The 13,296-nt window shown below is 36.7% G+C and overlaps 1 pseudogene; it reads left to right on the top strand.

Annotated features, from left to right (window-relative positions):
* Nucleotides 1-819: 819 nt before the first annotated feature.
* LOC110207894 (calpain small subunit 1 pseudogene) lies at nt 820-2,269 on the top strand (annotated as a pseudogene).
* Nucleotides 2,270-13,296: the final 11,027 nt, after the last annotated feature.

Below are 13,296 nucleotides of genomic sequence, written 5' to 3'. Positions count from 1 at the left end.
CATCATTTAAAAGAATGCATGATTTATGGAGTTATGTCTCACATATGCAAAAATACACGTGCAAATATTACATACATGCCTTGTATGCATGTATATGTGTGTGTGTGTGTGTGTGTTGTGTGTGTGTGTGTGTGTGTGTGTGTGCTATTGGCTAGCAGAGACAGGTTATATTAGTCAGCATTAATAACAAAGGGTGTCAGAGTAGATTTGCTTAGATATACTTCTTCTACTTGAGAATTCAGTTCATTTAAGTAAGAGAGTGATGAGTTAAGCTTACTGAGGTGTTTGAAAATTGTCACCAGGGAATTTTAATCATGCTGCTGCTACTGCTGCTGCTGCTGCTAAGATTTATAAGCACTTTAAGACTGCAAAGCACTTCACAACATCTTGGGGATGTGGGTGCCATTATTCTTCCTATATTATAAAGGAGCAAACTATGGCCTAAAGAAGTTAAGTAACTTGTCCAGGGTTACACAACTAATGTTTGGGCAATAATTTAAACTTAGAATTTTGTGACTCCAGGTCCAATACTCTATGCACTGTTACCTAGCTGCCAAGATCTAAACAAAGGGCCTAGATATGAGTCCGAATAAACTCATAGGGTTAGGTATATTACATACACATAGAAATTGATGCTGTTATAAATATGTAATGCCAATAATGTTCTGTACTTCTTGAAATGCAGCGCAAAATATATTCAATTTACAACCAAGAGAGCGTGCAGCGCAGGAGGCAAGGCCTGAGCCGGGAAACTGAGGCCGAGGCCTAGGCCAGGGTCACGGAGTCCTGAGGAGGAAGGGCGGAGGCGGCGGCGGCAGCGGAGGAGGTGCAGGCAGAGCTTTCAGGGGTGGTAGGATTGAGGGGTGGGAGTGCTGCTAAGCGGAAGCGTCGGTGCTAGAGGCATTGACAATCTCATCAAGGGGCTGCACAGCAGAGCCTTGCGCTTCCTAGGCGGTGTCATCAGCGCCATCAGTGAAGCGGCAACCAATTATAACTCAGATCCCCCGCCCCCTCAATCTCACTTCTCCACCATCGAGACCAATGAGAGTAAGGAGGTCCGGCAGTTCAGGAAGCTGTTTGCCCAACTGGCAGAAGACGACATGGAAGTTAGTGCCTCTGAACTCAAGAACATCTTAAATAAGGTGGTGACTCGACACCCTTACCTGAAGACTGACGGTTTTGGCATCGACACCTGAGCATGGTGGCTGTCATGGACAGTAATACCACCGGCAAATTTGGCTTTGAGGAGTTTAAATATCTTTTGAACAACGTAAAGAAATGGCAGGCCATCTACAAACAGTACGACGTAGACCACTCAGGGATCGTCAGCAGCAATGAGCTTCCAGGAGCCTTTTCAGCTGCAGGCTTCTAGCTCAGCCCAGAGCTGTACCAGATAATCATTCAGGATACTCCCATGAAGACGGGAATAAGGATTTTGAAAACTTCGTCACCTGCCTCGTGTGCCTGGACGCCATATTCTGTATCTTCGAGTCTCTGGACAAGGATGGCAGTGGGCAGATCGGGGTAAACATCCAACAGTGGCTGCATCTGACCACGTACTCCTGAGGCCCATGCAACTGTCCACCTGACTGCTCATCAGCCCCCCTCCTCCACCCAGGACAGAGATTGCCATGAAGCTGCCCTCATCCTCCCCTGCAGTTCTGTGGATCTCAGCCCAACATGGGAACCCTCTAGCACAGGTACCTCCAGTCACTGACGCTGTTATTCCTGGGGTGTCCCTCCTCCCCACGCCTGTACAAACATGGCCACCACCAAGGAGCCCCTGCTTCCCACTCACCCCCACCCCCACCTCCCAGCTCTGAATGGTGCCAACCAACCACATCCTTCCCCCCCAGCACCCCTGTAAACATATCACAGGCTCTAACATGTCAGCCACATGCTTCCCAACCTCCTTACAAATTCTTATGCTCCAATGTGCTGTCCCCTTCAGCTCCACCCAGCATGCCTGCAAACATACCACATGCTTTAATATTCCTGCCACTGCCCACTGGAACTCGTGCAAACACATGCTACATGCTTTAACATGTCAGCGATCACATGCTGCCTCCACGGGGTTAATCTGGTATCTAGTGCCTTCTCCCACTCCCCCTATACTTCAGCTCCCTCCCCTCCTCTGGGTGGATCTGGGAGCAGGGGCTAGTGTTTCATGGCTGCCCCAAAACTCAAAATAAACAGTGGTAACAAGAAAAAAAAAAAAGAATCAAGTGATCTGCGTTTGCATCTGGACTCTATTTGCTACCTGCGTGATGTTGGCCAAAATACTTACTTTCCTTGGGCCCCACTTTCCTCCACATCTTCAAAAGGAGAAAGTTAGAATAAATGACATATGAATTCCCTTCCTTTGCTAAATCTATGTTCTTTTGAATTTAATTTTTGTTCAGAGACAGGGAGTAGACATTGTTGCTTTTAGGTCTACTGTGATTTATGCAATGCACTTTGAAATATTTAAAGCACTATATAAATGTCAGTAAGTATTAGTATTATTTGATGCTTCCTTAGTAGTGACGCCATGACTTCGAGAAGGCTATTTTAGAGTAGATCAAGCTCAGACAAGGGCTGCCAAGCTGAAAAAGTTTCAAGTATATGTCCCTTGATAGATTGTGAATTCCAAGAACCAATTTAGCCAGATGTGATGAGGTTCATCACCAGCAAGCTAGATGATTTTCTTTTTTTTTTTTGTCCATCACATCCTATAAAACAAAGAAAAATGCTATACTATAAAATCAAATCTGCTTTGCTTAGGAATGTTCCAAAGTCTGCTGAAACAATATCATCTCCCTAGTCACTCAGAATCACATTCTTGGTAAAGGAGTTAGTTCCTCAGTCTTTCACGTCTTAAATATCCAATCAGTTGCTAAATCCTGCCTTTTTTACTTCCACACCATATTTCTCATCTAATCTCCTATTCTCAAGAAACATAGCTACCAGCCTGGTTCAGGCCCCCATCACCTCTCTCCTGAATTACTACAGTGGCTTTCTTCATATTTTTGCCATTCAAATCCATCCTCTACATAGTTGCTGAACTGATTTTCATAAATTATTCACCTGAACTTCTTGCACCATGACTTAGTATACCCCACTAAGAAAATCTATAAAGTACTATATTATTTAAATATATCTAATCTGCCTCTCCAATCTTGATAAACATTATTCTCTTTCATAGACAATTAAATAGAGCTGAATTGCTATTTTTTATTCCATATAAAATCAAGTATGTCCCATGTCTGTACCTTTGCATTGTCTCCTATTCACGGAATTCATGCCTTATCCAAGTTGCATATCACAGAATCCTCAGTCTCCTTCAAGGCTCATTTCAAGGTCCACCTTCTACAAGAAACATTTTATAATTCCCTCAGATCATAATGCCTTGTTTTCCCCAAAATACATCTTCATGTATCTAATTTATAAATACCCATATATAAACATGTTGTCCCTTCTAGCTATATTTTAAACTCTTTGAGAAAAGGAACTATCCACTTCCTCTTCTGGGAACCAAGATGGTGGAGTAAAAAGATACTAGCTCTCACCCTCCCTTATCAACCTCTATAAGCCCAGAAAATATCTCCGCAGGAAAAACCCTGGAACAGCAGAACCAGAAGAAAGATGGGAAACAGTAGTACAATAGCCCAGGTAGCTTGAGGGATTAACAGGAAAGGCTCCTCTTACGCTGGGGGAAGGGGAGCAGTATGAAATGGGAGGCATTCCAGCAAGCTAATGGAAAGTCCCACTTTAGCACACCAGGAGGAGATCCTGAAACCCTGGTGGTAGAGCAGGCAAACATCAACACCTGGACCTCTGAGTGTCTCAGTGAGGGCAGAGGAACTGTTGGAAACCAGCTCAAAAAACCACCTTAGCATTCTACAGCAAACAAGTCTCCCAGTGTCTCAGCCAAAATGAGGGAAGCAGCACTACACAGGGCCCCAGGCAGATAAACACCCTGCAACACCCATCTGAAAGGAGCTGAAGAAAGTGAAAGAAAAGGAAAAGTAGGCAGCCTAGAGTTACCTGAGAGTTCCAACCTTGCTGAGTCCAGCCCAACACCAGGTAAGCTGCCAGAACCCTACAGCCTCCAACTGACAACATTGGAGACCCCAGCACACAAAGCCAGTTACCAAGAGCAAGAAGCTTGGGTCAATGCCCTCTGCTCCCCAGCAGGAGAGCTCAATCTCTTTAAAGGCCAGGGAATAAGGAAACACCATAAGTGAAAAGGAACATACCATAGATTCATATTATGAGAGCAGTGAAGATCAAGGCAGAAATTCTGAAGAGGATAACATTGTCAACAAACCCACATCTGCAACCTCAAAAGGGAATATGAACTGGTATGAAGCCCAAAAAGCCTTCTTAGAAGATCTCAAAAAGGATTTTAAAAGTCAAATAAGAGAGGTACCAGAGTCCTTAAAAAATACAATTGACCAACTGGAAAAAAAGGACACTGAAGAAAACAAATCTCTAAAAAATACAATTGGCCAAATGGGAAAGGAGGTACAAAATCTAATAGAAGAAAACAATTTGTTAAAAATTAGAATCAGGCAAATGGAAGCTAATGACTCTATGAAAGAGTAAGAAATCAGTCAAACAGAAACAAAAAAAATGAAAAAAAAATAGATGAAAATGTGAAGTTCCTTATTGGTAAAACAACTGACCTGGAAAATCGATCCATGAGAGACAATTTAAAAATTATTGGTCTACCTTAAAATCACGATGGAAAAAAGTGCCTGGACAGTATCTTTCAGGAAATCATAAAGGAAAATTGCCCTGAAGTCCTAGAACCAGAAGGTAAAATAGCCATAGAAAGAATCCACCCACCACCTGCTGAAAGAGATCCCAAATTGAAAACGCCATGTAATACAGTAGCCAAATTCCAAAATTACCAGGTCAAAGCAAAAATACTGCAAGTAGCCAGAAAGAAATAATTTAAATATCATGGAACCACAGTCAGGATTATGTAGGACCTTGCAGCTTCTACATTAAAAGACTGTAGGGTGTGGAACATGATATCCCATAAGGCAAAGGAGCTTGGATTACAACCAAGGATCAACTACTCAGTGAAAATTAGCATGATCTTTCAGGGGAGGAGGTGGATATTCAACGCAGTAGGGGACTTCTAAACCTTCCTGATAAAAACACCAGAGCTCACCAGAAAATTTGATCTTCAAGTACAAGACTCATGAGAGACATAAAAAGGTATGATCATCGAGGAATGCTATTGAGCTAATGATGCATGATGTCAGCAACCCTATGGGGTCTACAAACTACATCTATAAACTGTAGAGGGTGTTCTCGTGGGAAAGGCTGGGAGAACATTTGCATGAGCTGAGGTAAGATTGCCCTGACTCAATTTCCCCATTATGACACCTGTCTGACTTTAATGCAATTGACTATCTATATAACCTCTGCCTGGAATTGACATGAAGTCAGGGGAGCATTATTCCCTTACTATAGTTATGTCTCTATTTTTTTGCAGCAAATTTCTATAATCAAAATGTTTTGTAAGCACAATATTAAATCTTTTAAATAATAGATTGGTAGTGGAACATCACTGAGTTACTATAATAAGACTAGTTATATATTCCTGTACAAGTTAGGGTCCTTTAATTCTCATAATGCTTTGGGGATAATTAGGTTAAAGACATGTAAAACAGGATATGATTCTATTATTTAGTTAATATCATAACTGTCTTAATTCTGTTACAATTAGTTAATTTCAGAAGATGAATGGCTCGTGGTCTACCTTTAAATGTCTTGAAACATCCACTTTAATGAGGGGTTATTTATTTGAACATTACTAGAAGTTGGAAATGTTTTATTGTAAATAACTTACTTGATATGCACTTTTTAAAAATTGAATACTCGACATATTTATGTATACCATCTCTGAACCTTTTGTTACAATTGTAGTTAATCTGGCAACTTTTAAATGATTTCATTTAAAAAAAAGAGAATAAAGGAACTGCTGCGCTTTTGTCTCAGTGCCACCAGATCTTTCGACAGCACCTGATTCATAATAGACAAAAAATAAATTATTTTGGTTAGCAAATTAATTAAGGCATGAGCAGTATCTATGAATTATAAGGATGGAAGGAAATTGGAATATGACCTACTGTGTATGTACGAATATACATATACACATAGTTTATATACATATATGCATGTTTGTACAACAAGAATGTTTATGCATAAGCATATATACATGTAAATATAATTACTGAACTTGCATAATCAAATATCGCATGCATATATGTGCACATATACATAGGTGTATATGTACATATACATGCATAAATATGTATTGTGTAGTTATACATGCATGCATACACACATACAAATACACAAATGTATAGTTGTATATACATATATACACAAAATGCATATATTTATATATGGCATTATGGTAGAGTATAATGCATACATAAATTATACAAATATGTATATATGAATTATACACATATGCCTGTACGTATATATACATATGCATATATTCATGTATACATAGATACTCATGTGTGTACATATGGATATGTGTGTATACTTTAAAGAAAGTTCTCATCTATGTTACAGGTGCAAGGTAGTCCCAGCAGCTTCTTAAGGAAGTTACATGGAGTAATAAATGTGAAAGTTTGCTGAATATCTTTACATAACTCTGTGCTTTAAAAGGGCAAGATTTGAAGTCTAATCTGAGAATAATCAGGCTTTGTTATACCAAAATAATTGATATTTATTTCAATTATATTAAGCAAATATGAATACACTAGTAACTTTATATCATCACTTGCATTTACTTATGTTTCTTCACTTAATTTGTTTTCTGCATAAGTATTTTACTTCATGTTTGGATGCTCCATGATTCCATTACGCTACTAAAATTGTATTTATTTTTTAACTATGTAATATCTAAAAAGAAGTATGGAAAATACAGTTTTAAAATATTCTCCCACCTCAAACCTCTCCATCTTTCCAATCTCATAATAGAAATAGTAGAATGATTAAATAATCAGAAAAAAGAATTAAAACAAAAAGATGCCTATCAAAATATTCTTTAATTTTCTTTCTGTAACTCTATCTTAAACTTATCAGATATCCCATTCCATTCCCTCTTTTTTATTATGGACATGAAACATTTTCCCAATAATCAGTGATTGATGACAATTAGGTATATAAACATGTAATATGTAAACATGGTGTCCTAGAAAAAGTTCAGTATTTGTAGTCAGAGTGCTTATATGAGATTTTAGTTGCCACTCATTATCTCTATAAACTTTGACATTATAAAGTAAGGGTAGAATTAATACCTTTGAAAATCTTATATCCAGTTCAAAATATATGCTCCAAAATGTATCATTTTATCAGTAATATTTTAAAATTTAAAATAAAGTTATTTGAATTACTTTAAATATTGATTGTTTATTTTATGAGGAAAGAGAGAAAACATGGAGTCATGAATAGAATGTCTTCCTCAGAGTCAATAAGACATTTGTTGAAGCACTCTCAGGAACACCTATTGGCTCTAAGACTGTAAGTAAACCACAGAACTGTTCAGTACTCCATGTACCTAAGAGAACAGTAGGCAGAGTTTTTAATCTGTCAGCAGGAGAAATTCTTACCAGGTGTTTCCTGAGACAATGAAACCATTACTTCAAAAAAAGAGAGAATAACAATTTCCCCCCTAAATCATTTAAGTTATATACATATAACAATGATTTCTGAAAATACATTGTTATTTTAAAACCTTACATATATTATGAGATTAAAGATATAATTGGAGAAGACCTAAAAAAATCAGTGCTGTGCAATTATACAATGTTGACACCATCATTAAAATGAGACAATTTTTCTAGTAAAATTCACATAGAGAGATGTAATTTTTGATAGATTCTATAGATACTCAATAAGTAAATTCCTCCCCACTCCTCCCACAAATGGATAGGACATGTACAGGAGAAAAATGACATGGCTCATAAGCGGGGCACCATAACACAGAATACATCATAAGACAGTTGTCAGAAAGCAAGAAGTAAAGAAAGATGGCTTTGCTAAGTGGAAAGACAGTATAATGGGACAGGGCATCAGGGCAGAAGCAAATAGGTTTGATGAGACTGGGGTACCCACTGAAGAAGAGCAGTAAAATTTGTAAACCCTAATTTTTAAAAGTATGGCTCTTATGTGTGTCAAGCAAGAGCATTTGAACAAGAATTCTAGACTAAGTATGCTAATTGAGACTGGGGCATTGTTGCTGAATAATGATCTACAGAATTTCTAGGAAATTGCCAGACTAGTGTATATTCAGAATCCTTGCTAGTGGGAAAAGGGGCTTTTGGCTATTAACACAGGTATGACTTTGACCAGATGACATATAGTGTTTTGCCTTCCCTGGGGTTTCAGCATTTAGGGTACAAAAATAATATTGAAGTCCTTATAACTAAGGAATTTAGAACCAGTCTTTTTTTCCTTCTCATTTATTATATTTATACTGATTAAAGTTCTGAGTTATACATGTAATATAAACATTATATATGCAATATATACATATGCACATAATATATACATATACACACATATGTACGTATATGTGTATGTAATTGGCCATTATGTTGAAATGTCTCTAATATTCGCATCTTTTGGTTATAGATATAGGATTCACTCTATTAAGAAAGGCAAAATTAGTGCTGTGTCTGAGAGAAAGCTGTTAAAATTATCTGTTAATAATATATGCAACTTTGTGAAGTATTTAAACAAATTATTATGGATTTGTTTTAGTTGGTTTCTTCACAGCTCTGAAAGGAAGATAAGAGTTTCAATCACTTCCCATGACATAATTGGGATCATTATTTATATGTAAATTTGCTCACACTTCGTTTTTCATTTGATCCATCTTGAATTTTCACTTCTTCATATCATATAGATAAGTAGAAATTTTACACATCTTCCTTCAGGCATTCTCTCTCTGTTGATTTCCTTTCAGGCCTATTTAATATTTTTAATTGGATATTGAAATTATTATTTTGTTCTTCTCATTACTTGCATTATGCTAACTTTTTGACTTTCACTCACAATTGCTGATTAAGGTAAGACTTTTTTTTTCCTTTCTTTCTTTTTTAGGCAGTTGGGGTTAAGTGGCTTGCCCAGGGTCACACAGCTAGTAAATTTCAAGTGTTTGGTCTGAGGACAGATTTGAACTCAGATCCTCCTGACTTCAGAGCAGGTGCTCTATCCACTGCACCACCTAGCTGCCCCAGTATGTCCAGTGTGACCCTTTTTAATTGCCTTTAATTTGATAATGAAGTATTCAAGTTTTTTACTCTGTAATTCAGCTTTATTATGGTGCGGTTTTTCAGTGTCTTTCTGAAAATCTTCAATATCTTTCTCAATCCACTTCTGTGAGGATTACATTTGGCACCTGTCTTTAAAAGTGTTTTTAATAGTGTCAGCTTTCCTTATATGGTAATTATTCTATCAACAGCTGATCAAAATTATGTTATTTGCAGATTCTGAGATTTACTTTTTTTCTCTTTCTATCAGACATTGATGGAAACTCTGTTCATTGATTGTGGTTATATAAAATGTCAGTTTTTAAATTATTCTGTTTAAATATAGTTATTTTTCTCTTTGAATTATGCTATCAAACCCAAGGAAGGCTTTTCAATTGTGTTGTTATGTATTACGATCTCTTCTGTCCACATCAATCAACAAGTCTATATTAAAACCTTCCTATGTGGTAGACCTGTTCATTCTTTAAATCACTTGAGGCATGAGTATTGTTTTGCCATCTATTTTATCACTAGGTAAAATTGTTGATGTTTTGGTTAAGTGAAGATATTCAATATTCCCAGATTCTTCAATTTTTAACTTTCAGAATTTGATAACTCCTGAATTTTTGTGTGTTTGCCACCTAACTTTGGGTATAGGGAGAAAAAGTTTTCTTTATGATTGATCAGCACTGTTTCACAATATGTCATTGTATAACTTAGAACAATAAACAGAAATAAATAATCTAGTCTGAGGATCTTGGCTAAAAATAGTAACAAACATTTCCAATTGTGCTATTGTATTGGAGCAACTAAATGATGTAATTGATAAGAGTCTTGAACTTTGAATCAGAAAGGTCTGCTTTTATAACCTGCCTCATGCACTAACTATGTGACCTTGACCGGGTCACTTAAACTATCAGCATTAGTTTCCACATCTCCAAATTGGTGATAATAATGTCTGCTTCACAGGATTATTGAGAGTTTATATTTAGATAACATATGCAAACCTTTTAATCACTATACATTTTTTTTATTATTATTATTATGTTCTTCTACAGGCTGCATTCCTTTCTGACTCCCCCAGACTTCCTCTGTAATGTCTCTCCTGTAAGTACTTTCATCTCTCCCCCTTCCATTTTCAGTTTCCTTTTTTTCCCTAAATCTTACTCAGTTAGAATGTAATCTCCTTGAGTGCAAAGTCTTTCTTTCAGCTTATATTTGTATTACTAGCACTTAGCACAATGCATGGTGCATGACAATCTCTTAAAAATGCTTCTTAATAATAAGAATAAAAACACTATTTATTAACATCTAGTTCTGCAACATAATGAAAGCATCCATATTTTCAAACTGTTTTATGCACACTCATAGTTTTCATGTTTTATTGTTTAGTGGCCACTGTATTGAAGTATGTCCAACAGGTGGGATATGGGTATCTCCAATTTGTTCTTTTACAATTTTGCCTTCTTCTATTGTTGTTCTCTCATTTCAGTTGTGTGTAACTCTTTGTGACCCCATTTGAAGTTTTCTTGGCAAAGATACTAGAGTGATTTGCAATTTCCTTCTCCAGTCTTCTTCTATTATCAGAACACAAAGGAGTATCACTCCACTTATCTCCCTGTGAAATTCATAATCATCCTGATGATTTAAATACAGTCACACTGCAACCACATGCTGTCCCAAAAATTTCTTTGATACCACATTTGACTGATGTGCTAATCCATTAAATCAGATTATTACAAGAGGAGAATTAATCAGCATTAAAAAGATGCTGATAGGCCTTAGCAGCTGCTATACCCTGCCATCTATTACTCTATGTGGTTGTTTGTCACACCCTCAACCTCATAACTTCATTCACGAATGAAACTTTAGACTTTTAGAAGGTTATTATAAATAATGATTGATGATACTGCTACTATTATTCCTGCTACTATTACTATTGTGTAAGGGTAGTAGAGGTAGTGATTATGTTCAGGTTACTAAGTGGTAAAAATAGCTTTCCACAAAAATGAGTAAATCAAACTTGCTTGGCAAAGTATGCCACATAATGCATTAAATGCTGGAGAAATAAAACAAAAGTGAAAACAATGCCTGCTTTCAAAGGTCTTATATTCTGATGGGGAAGACAACATATATAGAATAGCAGCAAAGAAAGATGAAGTTTCTAAGGGTTATAGGGAAAGTGAGTAGAACCACAGAAAATTAGGTGGTTTTATAGTTATTGTGAATGTTAGCAATTTATATAATTCACAGGGAAAATTGAGAGTTACTACAGGGAATTGAAGTGGAGAAAGAATGATGCCCAAGATGGAATCAGGAGGACCTGGACTTTTCACAGAAGCAGCAAAGTAAAATGACTTGGAAATTCACAAGAAGACAATAATAATTGTGTTTAGACACTTAAAAGTATAAAGAATGAAAACAAGCCATGGGTTGAGTTTGTAAACAATAGCAGAAGTCCTCCAATTCATCATCCATGGAGTGCACCAGAAGGCCATAGCAGGTTGTTAGCTCAGGAGTTTGACATCCTCTACTCTCCTTCCTCTTAGGCTAAAATTGGCAAAATGAATTATAGAAACTGTGTTGCCACAGTTTGAGCAATTGTAAAGTTTATACGTTTTGAGTAAGAGGACAGAAGCTGTTCTTAATAGTTAGCTGAAGACAGGATAGATTTGCAAATAGCACTGAAGCCTGTTAAATTACTGGGGACTGAGAATAGCTATCAGAACTAACCTCAATCTAGACAGGGTAGAGCACATGTCTTAGTGTGATTCTTAGTTCCCATCTCTTTTAAAATTTAGAGAGATCTACAAAGATAAAGAAAACACCCTCACATTAATATCCATAAGATTTTATGATAAAATCAAATATTTGGTTACCCTGCTTCAAGCAAATAAAATGTGTCTTGTGTTGTACAAGCTGCTCAGTCATATATTTTATTGGGCAGAAATAAAACTATTTATCACTAAACATTGGGAGAAAAAAATTGGATTTGAAGCATAGGAAAAACAAAGGTTTCATTTAAAAAGTAATATGTACAACTCTGATTTGATCACTTTGAATTAAATGTTCTAACATCAAGAAACTGGTACCACTTTTGGTACATTCACATGCCTTTCTAAGGTCCGCAGGAAACTGGGATACAAACAATTTTACTTCGATATTTTTTTCTTCTTTTTGGACAATATAATCTGTAGAGGAAATATAGAAGGTCTTGTCTCTTACACAAACAACATAGTTTGTATGTTTCCTGTACTCAGTAAGCATGAAAACCTATATAACTCTTCGCAAGCATACTGTGGGTAACCACTTGATACCAAAGTATTTTCTACGTAATTGATAATGAAGAGGATCCATGTATATGATATTTCTCAACTTAAAAACATTAATGTATGAAGTTTCATCCCAACAGACTAGTGTCAACTGATCTTGGACTATATTTTAATGACATGACACTTCATAGTACTTTTGAGAGCTAGAGGAAGCCCTACCTCCACTTATACACAGCCCTGAGTGAAATTACTAGCATGTACCACTTTGACAGTAACATCTGGATGTAAACAGGTAAGACACAGGAGCACACCCATGAGCAAGGTACATTTTAATTAACTGAAAATGCTTCTCAAAGCCATCCTTAAAGTTCTCCATCTAATGCAAGACAGAGGAGACATTATTAATAAAAGAGTCTCTTTAGAAAAGGAATTAGTGAGAAACGATGGTCTGCTAAAATTCTTGGCATTTACTGTATTCACTGACAGTAGTTAGGTTCCTCCATCTGGTGTTATTCTCAATCCCCTGGTTCCCGGACACTCTTGTGAGATTGTCAGGTTCCTTTCACCAGAGCAAAGAAGCAAGACTTATCAACTCTGTTAAATAAATGGAAGTGTGAATATCATTCTGCATGGATGAATAGTTAGGAGAAATTGTTCCATGTACCTGCTCCACTTTGTCTATAGTTCTGAATGTATATTCAGGTATGAAAAAAAAAATACAGTGCATTAACCTTTTGCTTAATTTCCTGATTTTC

Source organism: Phascolarctos cinereus, unplaced genomic scaffold (assembly GCF_003287225.1).
Source record: "Phascolarctos cinereus isolate Bilbo 61053 unplaced genomic scaffold, phaCin_HiC Scaffold_4;HRSCAF=312, whole genome shotgun sequence".
Lineage (NCBI taxonomy): Eukaryota > Metazoa > Chordata > Mammalia > Diprotodontia > Phascolarctidae > Phascolarctos > Phascolarctos cinereus.
The sequence above is the reverse complement of the archived record's forward strand: the minus strand, read 5'-3'. Positions and strand labels throughout refer to the sequence as shown.